The sequence below is a fragment of the Notamacropus eugenii genome, chromosome 7 (genome assembly GCF_028372415.1).
Source record: "Notamacropus eugenii isolate mMacEug1 chromosome 7, mMacEug1.pri_v2, whole genome shotgun sequence".
Lineage (NCBI taxonomy): Eukaryota > Metazoa > Chordata > Mammalia > Diprotodontia > Macropodidae > Notamacropus > Notamacropus eugenii.
The window spans coordinates 70,967,226-70,983,113 of record NC_092878.1 but is presented as its reverse complement, the minus strand read 5'-3'; the positions used below and the strand labels follow the sequence as shown (position 1 = coordinate 70,983,113).

The window sequence follows — 15,888 nt, the reverse complement described above, 5'->3', positions numbered from 1 at the left end:
CCCACTGCTCATTAAAATGTAAGCTCTTTAAAAGCAGAGGTTTTTTTGTTTTATTATGTTTTGTTTTTTGGTATCTCCAGTAATTGGCATATCATTGTGTTAATAATAAAAAAAAATTCTGTGTAGTTATTTAGATTCCATTATTTCCAAATTCTTGGAGGATTAAAAATTAAGTTAGGACCCTCTAAATTTAGTTCCTTTGAAGCTTGATGCGCTGAAACAAAGATCTCGTTGCCTTGACCTAATTTTGACTCCATCTCAATGTACCATAAAGTGTGTACAAAGAAAATTCAAAATAAAATAATAGCATTTCTAATTCAGCATAAAGCTAATTTTGTAACCACAGAAACTACAAATTAAACACAATTAAAAGCTTCTTATTTCCCTTTTTAAAATCTGGAAGGAGCACGATTTAAGTAGCACTTTTTAAAGCGTCTTTAAAACATCTTTAAAAAGAACCAAAACTGTCCTCAGGTATGATCTTATGACTTCTTAACTGCTTTTATTTAAAGTTGATTTTGCTGATAAATTACAGTTTTACATTATCTAGATCCACTTGTATCCTTTCCCCTATCCCTCTCAGAAAGTCAACAATTATAATAAATGGAGATATTTTTCAAAGAAAGAAAAAGAAAGAGAAAGAGAAGAACGAAATTCAACTATACTTATAAATGAAAACAACAAAAACAACAACAACAAAAAAAAACACAACATAACATTATAAGGAAATTTCCATGTTTGTGAGTCCCTTACCTCTGCAAAAGAGCAGGGAGTAGTATCTTCTCACATTTTATTTCCGGCCACCTTTGTCCTTGATAATTTCGTTACATTCATTTTTCATTTGTTTGTGGTTGTTCTTTCCATTTATTCTGATGTAGTAATTATGTACATTGTTTCCCTGCTCTGATTATTTTCTTTGCATCAGATAATGTAAATCTCCCATGCTTCTCTGCATTTTTCATGCTCATGACATTTTTCTAGGTGGAATAGTGGATAGAGCCATAGACTTGGAGTCTTTCTGACGCAAAGGTCAAATCTTCCTTCAGATGCTGACAATTGTGTAATCCTAGGTAATCCATTTTTTAGACTCATGAAAGAAATGAGAATTATAATAACACTGACTTCAAGGAATTGTTTTGAGAATCAAATAACATATAAATTATTTTCTAAATCTTAAAATGATGTGTAAGTGTGAGCTATTATGATTGTTATTATTATAGCACAATTATATTCAGGTACTACAATTTAACTATTTCCCTGTTGATGAACTGTGACTTTGTTTCCAGTTCTTTTCTACTGCAAAAACAAAATACTAAAACAATTTTTTTTGAAATGTGAAACCTTCCTTTTTGTCAATAACTTTCTACATCTAGCAGTGACTTCTCTGGGTCAAAGGTTACATTTTCTTTGCGTAGTTCCAATAGCTTTATAGAAGGTTTGTACTAATTCATAGTTCTACCACATATTATTTTGCCATCAAGAACAAAAAAGTGGTCTAAATCCAGTTTTTTTTATTCTTCAGCCACTTTCAGCTCTTCTTCATTTTAATCCTTGATGAAGAAGGTTTGGGGCAGATTATAATGTATTATCTAAAGATAGCAGCCTACATGCCATAATTGAGAAGTTCAGAAGTCTTTTACCTATGTATTCCTTGGCTCTCCCACAAGAAGGCAGCAAGTCAAAGTGGGCACAATGGGAAGGGTGCTGGTTCTGGAATCAAGAGAGCGGCACTGGAATCGAAGATTTACTATGTACTTTTTGTGTAGCTTTGTACAAGTCCCTTAAATACTCTGGTCCTCATTTTAATTTCTTTTTTTAAATAGAAGGATAGCTTGGATAATCTCTAATGTCTCTTTTAGCTTGAAATTAATGGCTAACTCTCAGGTCATATGGAGTCAAAAAATATGTATGCCTACACACATATATGTGGGTGTGAAATCTAATTCTAGAAATTCTTAGTAAATAGCTTGAAAAGTCATTTGAAAACTTAATGCTAATGATTCAATATGTTTTTTTTTTAACTTTCAATGAAATATGAAGAGTTCTGCAGGTATGTAAAGAAATAGAAATGCTGAGTTCATTACTGTTATTCTGTTGCTAGCTATCTGTAGACATTATAGCTTCATAGAGGATGATTATATTTGTGCTTCTGTATAGTTTTATTTATTTTTTTTGGAAGAGATAAGAAACCAGGTTGGGAAAGAAGGGGCAGGATGAGGAAACAGATCCAGAGTTTAGTGAATTGATACAGTGGCAATGTTTGAGTTGAAATGAGGGCTCCACAATTTTCGATGCTGATACCTGTAGCACTTAACACTGTTTTCTTTTTTGTGTGGAAAATAAGGAGTAAACAAAGAAAAAACTTCAGAAAGTGAGATATGGGTCTTAATTAGGGCAAATGAATAAAATGGTGAAAGATAGAAATTGTTTTTATACAAAATATTCCACTTAGGAAAGACCATAGTGAAATTAGCTCTTCTGGTTTATATACCTATAGAATCAATCTTGTTATTTCATCATCACACCTCAATTCTATGCTGAATCCAATCTGCCATTATTTTAATATAAGCCTTGTTATTTTACCCAGGTGACCTTCTGCGCTTCAGCTTTAGCATCTTAACAATTACAGAATTGGGCTGGATAACAAATTTCTTGTGTGATGTGAGTCCTATGATCTACTTTTAATGAATTAGGGGTTGGTATTAACCATCATTGATTTAATGTATGTTGTTTTTGTTGAGTCATTTTTTTCAGTTGCATCTGACTTTCCCCATCTGGGGTTTTCTTGGTGAAGATAATGGAGTGGTTTGTTTTTTCCTTCTCCAGCTCATTTTACAGATTAGGAATCAGAGGCAAACAGGATTAAGTGACTTTCCCAGGGTCACACAGCTAGTAAGTGTGTAAGACTCTTGCTGAATCCTTACCTGGTAATTCTATCCACTGTAAATCGTAGCTACCCAACTCAATGGATCACTTCACACGACATCAATGAAATCAGAGCTGTCAATGACATAAATAAATCTGTCTAGATATCAACTGAATCAGCCAGTTTGTTTACTTTTGTATTGGAGTCATAGGGCACTTGACATTGAGTTTTGAATTGGAGGAGTAACAAACACATTAGATATTGCAGTAAAAGAACAGAGACTGGGGAAGAGGACATTCCAAAGTTGTCAGAGAATTTCTGTAGCATCCCATCTATAAATGACAACATCATTAATGCAAGAGAGTGATCTGAAAATATGTATCTACTATCATTTCATAATTAAAACTATATAACTGGGCCAGAGAGCCTCTGTGAATTTGCTTGGACAAACTTAGGGTCTCAAAACACGAGTTTGACTCACTTCTGTGTTTTTCTACCTGATACATCATTTTCTGTTATGTCTGTTTGTAAGATGAGTTAAATTAAGCTTGAAATTGCATGAGAGAAATCTGGCTCAGAAGCATTTTGCAAATATTATGACAATGAGACAAGAGCAAAATGCACTAAGCACTATTTGCAAAGAATCATATTTAAATTCTAGGAAAAGTAAGTAACTGAAATAGTCAAATAATTTCAAGGCAAAATATAGTTCACTTAATATAAGGCAGGGATTTGTCTTTTGTATGTTTGTTTTAATGTTGGCCATCTAGTAAAACCAATGGACATCTTCTAAAAATAACATTTTAATTGCATACAATAAAATACATAAGCATTATCAAGGAAACTAAGTCTATTAAATACAGTTATCAAAATATTAGAAAACAGGTTCACAGACCCTATATCAAGAGCCTTTGGTTTAGAAGTTTATGTGAGTCTTATATCCATCTCCTCACTATGGAGACTTCTATTGTTTATGCAAAAATCAGCATTATGCTGGCCTTAATTTATTTCTCCATTTTTTGTGGGGGGGAGGGGTATTTAAGATGAGAGAACATTGAAGGTATTTAAAGGTATTTGTGGGATTTTTTAGGAATGGGTTATGTATTTTTCCTAAGGAAGTTATCCTCAGGGCACAATGTTCCTGTTGAACTTTTCATTTAATCTGGTGGTTCTCACTAAGCCTGCTTCTCCCCACCCCCTATCATTTTGAAATAAACGGCTTTAATTATTTCCATTGTGAATGCCTCTAGGACTCTTAAGTGCAGTTAGGTCTACTTGATATTTCAGTCTTAAACATCAGTTACGGGATTTAGAGAAGATTTTACAAAATAATCAAACGAGTGAAATAGGAAAAGTGTCTATCTTGGAAAATGTTTGAAGACACAAGGGAGAGATCAAGAACAGTATCCAGCAGCATGGTGAAAACAATGGACAGTGAGGAGAAATAATCAGTGTTTCCTGGGATATCTGGTAGCCTAGTTGTTAGTCCATGGAAATAAGAGAAACGTCTCATTAGCAATGTCCCATTGGACAGAAGCTGTCCTTATACTCAACACATCCAGATTTGTTCAGCTACCCATTACTTCACTCTGTATAAATGGGTTTTGCCTGTTTTATGATCACCTTCACATTTGAGCATCTCCTAGAAGGAACCAAAGATCATGGGATTCATAGAGAAGGGATAGATTCTCACTCAGATACATCTGATTGGTTTTCTACTTCAGTATTATAAGAAGGCAGCAGGTTAGGACTAACCAAGTCAAGTAAGAAGGATCCAGCTATGGATTTTGGAAACTTCTAGAAAAGGACAAAAAAGACAATGTTAGAAAAGAGTAGGGGGCAGAAATAGCAGAGCTGTTACAATGATGAGACAGATAAGGGACATACTATTAAGGAACAAAGTTGAAGGGGGTAGAAAACATCATTTAACCTCTACAGAAGGAAAAAAAAATTAATACTCAGGACCAACAATCAAACATTGAAAGAAAAATTGAAATGAGCATAAGCTAAGACATGCTTGCTGCTGTATTCTCCCTTAAGGGTGATACTTAAAACATCAAGCCATAATGCCATTTATGAAATTTGCTTAATAGACATTTGGCATTTCACCTTGGCTCTATACTGTCTAAACAACGTTCTCCATGTTCATGTTTTCTGTCAAGCCAGACCAGGTTCATCTTCGTGTTTGTAGTCATTTTCTCTTTCAAGAAGCAGGGCAATATATGGTACTTTCTAGTATATGATACTGAATGTCCCATGGGATTCAAATCCTAATACATTTTATAGTGTGGCTCAGTAACATGTTGGGGAAATAAACTCACCTCATTTTAAACAAAAAATCATGAAATAGTAGAATCTTATTATTGGAAGTGTTTTAAAGATGATATATTCCTCCCTTCATCCCTCCAGGATTGTTCCGGTAAGTATTTAACACCTGGCTTTAAAAAAAATTGTAAAGAATGCTTTTAATTTGATAACTTTGATTTGATAGAATTTTATTTGACAGATTATTTGGTCATTAATCATTAAAATTATGAAAATGAACCTGAAATAGTATGCATTACTATTACAGTCAGATCCTAGATTTAGAGATTTTATTTTTGCCTTAGGGACTACCTCAAGTATGGATATGTGTCAGCCTCAAGGCTTACAGTAGCTAGTGCTCTTCAGGGTTTTGAGTGACTATCATATATTCACTGTTTGTACATAATCACATAAAGTGATTACCTTCTTAATTTCTAATAATTGATTTCTACGCCAGGATGGATTTAAACTAAAAAAAGATATACACACACACACACACGCACGCACGCACGCACGCATGCACATATTAGAGAACTGAAGGGGGCTGCCATTCTTGAACAGGTCATCTGCACTACTAGGTAGGTGAAGTGAAGAAGTCATTCATGATAGTTAAGGAGATTAAGAAATGGAGTAGTTAGGATGTTGGAGGGGATATCAACATATATGGTGAAATACTTAGTGTAGTGGTAAACTTTGAGGAAAGAGGAAGACTGTGAGCCACATTTTAACTCTGATACAACTGCTCTGAGTTAAGATTACGTTTCTTGGGAAAAAAGTGGATAATACTTGCACTACTCCATGAAAGTGCATGGCTAACTTTGAAATGATACATAAATGTGTATCATTATATTTTTCTTATTGGGGGCAGGAAAAGCAGAATTTATAAAACAACAATTACCTTTAAACCATGCCTCAGTCTAACTATGGTGCATGGCTTAGTCATAATACTGGATTTAATTTCAATGAAAATCAGCAGAATATATTATTCTTTTGAGAAAACTGCAGTCCCTCAGTGCCCCAAATCTGAGCCAGAACTTCATGAATATTCATCATTAAAAGGACATCCATTCCTTGAATAAAGAGTCAAGTGGGCAAAGTTTTTATTAAGGCCCTCAATGACTTCTGGAGTCACCTGGAAATCAGATACCTGAAAGTTCTCTTTAATCTGCTTTTCAATGAAGTTCTTTGCCAGGACTATCATACTTCACTGATTCTGGTAACAGAGAACAATCTGAGCTGTGGTCTGATTGTGTGTTGTGGCAATGGCTCCCAGGATTGCATCATCTAGTACAATGAGAGTCTTTTCATCTACCCATGGAGCTTCTCTGTGGGTTCCGAAAGCACTGTATGCCTCCAATATGATATCATTTGACCTGCAGAACTCCAACAATCTGCTCTGGTTCAGGTAGGGATGGCATTCTGCCTGGCTGCAGTCAGGTTGATATTTAAGCCTAGTTTTATTAAGGATTATTTCCAATTGCCTGCAGTTAAAGTTAGACACTTCATTAGATTTCACAAGGCCTGAATCCTTACATTTCTCTGTGGCTTCCCAAGTATTATGTAAATACACAGAGTCACCAAAAATATTGTGATATTTATCTATTGGGACCTTATCTTTGCCAGGTTTAAGAGAGACAGGACAATGGATAATATAGAGGTCAAGGTAATCAAGCTGGAGGCTATTAAGGGACTCTTCCAGGGCAGGCTTGACCAGTTTGGGATGGTGGTGCATGCTCCAAACTTTCTCTGTGCAGAATACATCCTCTCTGGTCACTGTTCCTTCTGCAATCTTTGCTCAGGTTGCCTGTTCAACTTCTTTTTTATTTTTGTGTAGGAAAGTCCCATCAATATGGCAGAGACTCACTTCAGTAGTCACCTTTCTGACCATCTCATTTTCACTTTTGGAAATACTTTTAGGTGCATAAATACCAAGTCCCAGCACTGAAATGGTATTCCAATCATTCATTTTCACCCTATGAAATCTGGAAAGAGCCATTTCTTTACACCTTTACATCAGGTTGATTCTGGTCAAAGGCAGAAAATTCCCACATTGTGATCTAAGTGCCTTTTCAAAGAAAAAAAAAATACAAGGCACATTTTAAGTTTAATCTACACTATTAACATTTCTTCATCATGTTCTTAAGGTAGGATAATAATAATAGTAATAATAATAATAATAATTAAATAAATTGAGACTTAAAAGTCAGCAATTTCTAAAGCGTAAATGCTCAGACTTCAAATTTAACATTTGGTTCTGCAAGTTGGTAAAAAAGACAGTTTCAACCCATCCCAGTCTTCTTTCCTCTCAACTTCAGGATCTACAATATCCTGACAAATCTTATACATTATTATTTTTGGAGTCATAATCAAGGAGAGTTCTTATCTCCCTTTCTTATTCCATTTTTTTGAACTGTATTATCAGATTCTGTTTACTAGATATACACATTTTTAACATTCAAAAAATATCCATGTTTAAGAGATTTCAAATCTATTTTAATCACAAGAAGGTTAACTGGGAATTACATCTTTCCTTATTAGGGATATAAGTTATTATGCATATATATATGTATACACAAACATGTATACAGAAGTAGAGATGTATACATTCATTGGTATTTTCATATTTCTCAAGTTTTTGAAGCTCCCATGACATATGTTCATCTACATATGTTTATGCATATATATGGGACAACTAATGTATACAACAGGAAGAGCAACTGGCCCATTAATCTACGTCATGTCTATGCTTCTCTTATCAAGAATAATCATCTGGTAGTTTTAATATTTCCTACAGATGCAAAATGTATGTAACTTCATGCAATTGACTTACATAATGGAAAGGTTAAAGGTTCCAGAAATAAATTGTTGTTCATTCTCTTCCTATTTCCAACTTTGGTATTTGTTCAAAATAAGCAATATTATATTTAATTGCTATATGCCAGGATCATTTATGTTTTCCAGAATTTAATGACTAATCAACATTGTTTAAAATTATCTTTTTTTTTTTTTTTTAAGACTGGGTCTTCTTAGCTCACCCATGCTGGAAGTGTAGATGCCACTTATGGACTTTATCCTCTTACGGATTAGCACAGGAACTTTGGCTTGCTCTGTTTCCCACATGAACTAGTTTAACTCTACTTAAGCAACCTAGTCCCCTATCTCCACCCATCACTATATTGAAACCAGATAGGGCAGGCATCCAGTAAGACCAGTCCACTACAGTTCAGCATTCAGATATTCAACACTTGCCAACCTCAGCATCCCCCTTAGCTGGCATTACGTATAAACTCTATCATGTCTGGTGTTTTACCCCATTCTTACATAAGGATAGTGCTGATGGGAAAATCTCTAGGGACAGAGACATCATCCTTGATTATTGTCATGATAAGGGGGAAGGACTATATGATGGAAAGAGGAGGGTTAGGATATCAACTGAGACATGTTAATGCTTCCTCATTTCAGAAAACAATATAGTTTCAAAGTTTCTTTCCTCTCCTTCCTTACCCTCAGAGGATTTTTACTTTCATGTCCATGAAGGTGATAGGATTTTAAAATTTTTCTACGTTTCCATTGCCAGCAAGGATTGAAAGCAGACTTTTATTTTTTTTTTTCTCTTGGAGAAAGAGACATAAAAATCAGCTCTTGGACATGTTAGAGACCTCTCCTCCCCAACACATGAAAATTACATAGTTGAACCTACTTTTCTTGCAAGCTAATTTGTTTCTTACTTCCATTTTCAAAGTGGCAGAGTGAGGAAAACTCTGAAAACCTCCAAATTTCCTCTCCAAAAAAATAGAAAACTGAAGATGGCAGAGTAACAGCATGCACTTTGTATACCTGTTAAAAAAAGGGACTCTAAACAAATTCTGGAGCTGCAGAACCCACAGAATGATGGAGTGAAGCAAATTTCCAGCCCAAGACAGCCTTTAAGATTATCCGGAAGTGTCTATCACACCATGCTGGTGGCAGAGTGCAGTCCAGCATGGATTGGAACAGAGAGGACATGAACAGGCCTTGGAGAGACTGAATCTCTTGTACCTGTAGCAGTTTCCAGACTTCAGGACCCTGAAACAAATTGGAAGATCAGTGGAAAAAGCCTGTGGGACCAGTGTGGGAGAGTGGAGTGGTCTGGCCAGACTCAGGGTGGCATAGAGGTCCAGGGTCAGAGAAATCGTTAGCAGCCACAGCAACAGCATGGGCAGAGGCACAGACTATTTCTGGAGCTTTAAGCCCACAGATTGTGGGGGAATCAAGTAGCTGACAGTAGACCCACCCTCACTGGAAGCAGAGAACCATTTTAACAAAGAGTTCAAAAGTCAAGTATGCCTTGGGAAGTGAGCAAAAAAAAAAAACAAAAAAATCAGACTGTAGAATCTTACTTTGGTGACAAGGAAGACCAAAACATGCAAACAGAACACATCAAAGTCAAAGTTCCTCCATCTAAAGCCTCCAAGAAAAAAATATGAATTGCTCTCAGGCTCAAAAGAACTCAAAAAGAATTTTGAAAATCAAGTAACAGAAGTAGAGCAATAATTGGGAAGAGACATGAGAATGATGCAATAAAATTATGAAAAATGAGTTAGCTACTTGTTAAAGGAGACCCAAAAAATTATGAAGAAGATAACACTGTAAAAAATAGACTAACTCAAATGACAAAAGAGATCCAAAAAGCCAATGAAAAGAAGAATGCCTTAAAAAATAGAATTGGCCAGATGGAAAAGGAGGTCCAAAAGCTCACTGAAAACAATAATTCCTTAAAGATTAGAATAAAGCAGATGGAAACTAATTATTTTATGAAAAATCAAGAAAATACAAAGCAAAAACAAAAGAAATAAAAAAGTAGCAGATAATGTGAAATATCTCATTGGAAAAACAACTGACCTGAAAAATAGGTCCAGGAGACACAATCTAAAAATGATGGGACTACCTGAAAGCCATGATCAAGAAAGAGCCTCAACATCATCTTTCAAGAAAATATCGAAGAAAACTGCCCTGATATTCTATAACCAGAAGGTAAAATAAATATTGAAAGAATTCATCAATGATCTCCTGAAAGAGATCCCCATGGAAAACATCTAGAAATATTGTGGTCAAATTCCAGAGTTCCCAGGTCAAGGAGAAAATATTGCAAGCAGCCAGAAAGAAACAATTCAAATATTGTGGAAATACAATCAGGATAGCACAAGATCTAGCAGCTTCCACATTAAGAGATCTCAGGGCTTGGAATATGATATTCTAGAAGTCAAAGGAACTAAGATTGAAACCAATAATCACCTACCCAGAAAAACTGATTATAATACTTCCAGGGAAAAAATAGTCATTCAATGAAATACAGGACTTTCAAGTATTCTTGATGAAAAGACCAGAGTTGAATACAAAATTTGGCTTTCAAGCAAAGAATTAAGAGAACCATGATAAGGTAAACAGGAAAGAGAAATTATAAAGGACTTTCTAAAGTTGAACTATTTTCATTCCTACATGGAAACATAACATTTATAACTCTTGAAATTTTTCTCAGTACTAGGGTAGTTGGAGGGACACAGGGTGAATTGAATAGAAAGGAATGTTATCTAAAAAAGTAAAATTAAAGGGTGACAGAGGAATATATTGGAAAGAGAAAGGGAAAATAGAATGGGGTAAATTATCTGTCACACAAAAGAGGCAAGAAAAAGCTTTTTCAATGGAAGGGAAGAGAGAGGAGGTGAGAGGGAAAATGAACCTTACTCTCATCATATATGGCTTAAGGAGGGAATAACATGCATATTCAATTTTCTATGAAAATCAATCTTACACCATAGGAAAGTAGGGGAGAAGGGGATAAACAGGAAGTGAGGGGCATGATGGAAAGGAGGGCAAATGAGAGGAGGGCATAATTAGAAGTAAATACTTCTGAGGAGGGATAGGGTCAAAAGAGAAAATAGAATAAATGGGGGAGCAGGACAGGATGGATGGAAATATAGTTAGTCTTTTACAATGTGCCTTTTATAGAAGTCTTTTGAATAACTGCACATCTATAACGTATCAAATTACTTGCCTTCTTAGTGGGTATGGGTGAGGAGAGAGGAAAGGAGCAAAGTTGGAGCTCAAAGTTTTAAAAACAAATGTTAAAAATTGTTTTTATATGCAACTAGAAAGTAAGATATACAAGCAATGGAGTATAGAAATATATCTTGCCCTACAAGAAAACAGAGGGGATGGAGATAAGAGAAGGGAGGGGTGTGACAGAAGGAAGGGCAGATTGGAGGAAGGAGCAATCAGAATGTACACTGTCTTGAAGTGGGCAGAGGGAAGAGATGGGGAGAAAATTTAGAACTCAAAATCTTGTGGAAATGAATGTTAAAAACAAAAAATGCATAAATTAATTAAAATTAAAAATGAAATTGAAAACTGCCTCAGAATTGCTCTAGAAGCAGAGAAGCATCTTACTAGCCCACAAGGAAAGGTTTATCTCATTGGAGTTGGAGGGGAGGAGGTCCAAGAGCAGCAGCTGAAGCAGCCAATATCACAATAGAGAGCCTGCATCAAGGCTCTAAGTCTGGGGCAATCCACCAGTGAGACCCCACCCTCCTGCACACCAGCAACTCCCCAGGCAAGTGAGCAGTGGCAATACAGCAAAATCCCACCCCAGAGACCCCACCTTCCTAGCAGAAGCCACTAGCTGGGCCTTGTCCCAATTGCTCACCAGCAGTGAAGCCCTACCCTGGGGTTGGCCATCAGTGAGAACCCTGCCCCTGGGGCCTACCAGTAGAAAGATGGTATAGCTGCTTCTAAAGGACCCCATCAAGAGGGCCCTAACCCTGGGGCAGACCAGCAATAATATCTCTCCTTCAGGGTCAGCCTCTAGAAAGATTTTGTTACCACAGCAACCCAGCAGTAATGCTCCATCCATGGAGCAGGCCAGTAGCTAAATACCATACTTAGGGAAGATCAATGGAAAGACTGCACCCCCCCCCCCACCACCCCATACAAGACAGAATGGAAGCCTATCCTCCAGAGAAAGTAAGTAGCTAAGACCTGATGCCCAGTGAAAAATCAGCAATAAGACCCATAGTCCAAGCACACAAAGCTTAGGACAGTGCAGGACCAGAGCCCAAAACTCACATAAAAACACAAAGTCACACAAAAAAAGGCAGAAAAAAATGAACCAAAAACAAACAAACAAAAAAGAGCTTGCTATGGAAGATATAGAGATCATTACAAAATGTGAAATACACCATTTTAATTATATAAAATTAAAAAGGTTTTGCACAACAAAACCAATGCAGCCAAAATTTTAAGAAAGCAAAAAATTGGGGGAAAATTTTACAAGTATCTCTGATAATGGCTTCATTTCTTAAATATATAGATCAATTATAAAAACACAAGTCATTCCCCAGCTGATAAATGGTCAAAAGATATGAACAGGCAGTTTTCAGTTTAAAGCTATCTATAGTAATATAAAAAAAATACTCCAAATTTTTATTGATCAGGGAAATGCAAACTAAAACAACTCTGAGGTACAACCTCACATCTATCAGAGTGGCTAATATGATAAAAAAAAAAGAAATTTTGGATGTTAAAGAGGATGTGGGAAAATTGGGACACTAATGTACTGTTGGTGCAGTTGTGAACTTATTTGACCATTCTGGAGAGCAATTAGGAACTATGCCCCAAAGGGCTTTAAAACTGCATACCCTTTTATGTAGCAATACTACTGCTAGATCCATATCTCAAAGACATGAGGGGGGAGGGGAAAGGACGGATTCAAACAAAAAAATATTTATAGTAACTCTTTCTGTGGAGGCTAAGAATTAGAAATCAAAGGAATGGCCATCAAATGAGGAATGGCTGAAACAAGCTGTGGTGTGCAATGGTAATGGAATATTATTATACTGTAAGAAATGACAAGCAGGATTGTTTCAAGAAAATCTGAGAAGACTTTCATGAACTGATGCATAGTTTGCATCTTAGCAAACTCAATGGACATTCCCTTATTCCTAGCAAGTACATTCATTTCAGAAAGAACATCAATCTATCTACGTATATACACAGGCATATTTTATATATATATACATATATATATGTAAATGGGAGAACTCTGTACACAGTAATAGTAATATCGTTTAATGCAGAATGGTGAATGACTTAGCAATTCTCAGCAATACAATGATTCCAGACAACTGTAAAAATCTAATAATGAAATATACTATCTGCCTCTAGAGAAAGAACATGTTGATTAAATACAGACTGAAAGATACAATTTTTCATTTTCACTTTTTTTCTTTCATTTGTCTTCCTGTACAAAATGAGTAAAATGGAAATGTTTTACCTAATTACTCATGTATAATCTATATATATGATTGCTTACCTTCTTGGGGAAAGAAAAGGAAGATAGGGAGGGAGGGACAGAATTTGGAACTCAAAATTTTAAATAAAAATGTATTAAAATATATTTAGTTGAATATTAAGATTTCTATCCTTTCATGAATTTAGATATCTTCCCTGTTTATTTGTATATGTGGCAGAATGACAACCAACATAGATTGTGTGATCCATTCAAGAGTAAAACCTGCATCTGTAGCCAGTTACTTCTTTTTAGGGCAAATTCTTGGATTCAATCCCTGTGTGAGCCCATCAGTTTTTCTTTCTTCAATGACCATAGATCGCTCCTCAAGTTATTTTTTTTCAAATGTAGCACATTATTTATCAAAGGAAAAAGCCATAGAACATTGAGAGATCATTTAAAGGCTACCACCATGACTGGATTACCCTATTGTTCAAAGTACAAGATCTTTGGATGAGGAGTTATCTTCAGGTATAGAAAATGATATATCATTGATGAAGACTCAAACTCATTGGATTACTTTTATGAGCAGCAGTGTCAAATTCTGGAATATTTTCTTGTCAGTTTCTTGTTGATGTTGATAAGAGAAATCATAGCAAACTCAATGTACCTTGACACTCCCTTAATCATGGCAAGTACATTCATTTCAGAAAGAATATCAGTCTATCTACACATATACACAGGTATATAATGCATATAGATGTACACACATGCATACTTATTCAGCCGTACATGGACACATCACCAAAATTTCCCCTCCTTCCCAATAATGATTACAAACTGCCAGTATTTTCTCCAAATAATGTATAGAAATAAGAACAGTTGTCAATATGTCATATAAAAAATTTACAAATTCAACAGGTCAGTAGTTCCCATATATTAAATGTCCAGGGTTAAAACTATTTCCTATCTTTAGGGATGAATACCCATAAAAGTCATGGGCTTGGAGTTAGTAGGAAAGCTTTGCCAAAGATTTATCACCTTAGTCTTTTAGGCAAAAATGCTTTCTTCATGAATTGTAAGAGGATTTGTAAATAAATGAACGTGATAATCTGAAAGTCAGTCATTCAACAAACATTTATTAAATGCCTAATATATATGACACGCACTATTTTCAGTGCTAGGTATACAAAGAATGGCAAGGAAGAGAAAATTAAGAGATGGGGAAAAAGTCACACCACCTATAATTGTTTTGGTCGTTGCTACTTTTCAAGATCAGACTGAAGCAGTTGTTTCATTACGGATGGAGAAGCTCTAACAGAGTGTAGAGTACCATGTGTATGCTAGAATTTATATTCATGTGTGTTGCTCAGCGATAATGAATGTGCTGAAAATTTTCTCCAAAGTGAGAGACAAAATGTTTTAGGACTAATCTATGTATATCCATTGGTTACTTTGTCATAATTGTTGCATATTGTTTCCATGCCTATTCTCTAATTATTTAGTGCCAGTGAGTACTCTGCTGCTTTTCCATTCATATCAAGTATTAAATTTAATCAGATATTGCATGCAGCTTAGTGGCACAGTGACAGTATTCATGGCCAAGAAGGGCTAAAGACCAATCCCTCCTCAGACATTAGCTGTGTGACCATGAGAAGTCACTTAATCTCTCTCAACCTCCATTTCTTCCCCTAATAACAGCACCTATCACCCAGGGTTCTTTTGCTATGTGGCCCCAAAAAGAAAGCATTTGTAAAATGCCCTGTAAATACTAAAATACACTAGTATTTTATTATTGTTGTTACTGTTAACAAAAATATCAACACTAATAATAATAATAGAATGCTTTATAGACTTACCACTTGGGTGGTGTACACACTATTCCTTGTGGTGTTTTCAGATTAGTTAAACATCACTCATTTGCCCAATGGTTGGGGAAGAAGAAGCATACCATGCTAAAAGAAAATTGAATGAATAAAAAATAAATGCCAATTGTTCCTTTCACATGTGCACAGCAACTTCAAATGGAAAAACAACAAAAATAAAACAAGGACTATTTTATTTTTTTAAATGACTCAGAAAACCTCGATTTAAATTCTAACTATGATACTTACTGTGTGATCTTCATCACTGGTCTTGAGTTTCCTGATTTGTAAAATCAGGAAAGTTAGAACAATAATCTCAGAGGTTTCTTTTAGCTTTAAATCTTTCAAACTATAGGTAAGAAGAACTGACAGTTGTTCTAATGGTGATGGCTAGTCTAACAAGAACAACATCATCTTCAGCAACCATAATAACCACAAACATACATACAAGGAAGAGGGTTAGGAATGTTTTGACTGAGTGATTTTGAACTACTACCATTTTAATATAATTGTTGATGTCTAATTCCTTTCCTTAATCAATGAAACTAATTCTCAAGATAAATTTCAAAATATATATGTATATATATTTT

General features: G+C 35.3%; 1 long non-coding RNA gene and 1 pseudogene across 1 annotated transcript in view; both read right to left on the bottom strand.

Moving 5' to 3' along the window:
* LOC140514189 (uncharacterized) overlaps positions 1-15,888 on the bottom strand; it is a 49,271-nt gene that overhangs the window by 16,240 nt on the left and 17,143 nt on the right. The window contains exon 2 of the long non-coding RNA XR_011970461.1: positions 15,293-15,388. This is a non-coding gene — a long non-coding RNA (uncharacterized lncRNA). The remainder of the gene's footprint in view (positions 1-15,292; positions 15,389-15,888) is intronic.
* LOC140513903 (prostaglandin-E(2) 9-reductase-like) lies at positions 6,207-7,204 on the bottom strand (annotated as a pseudogene).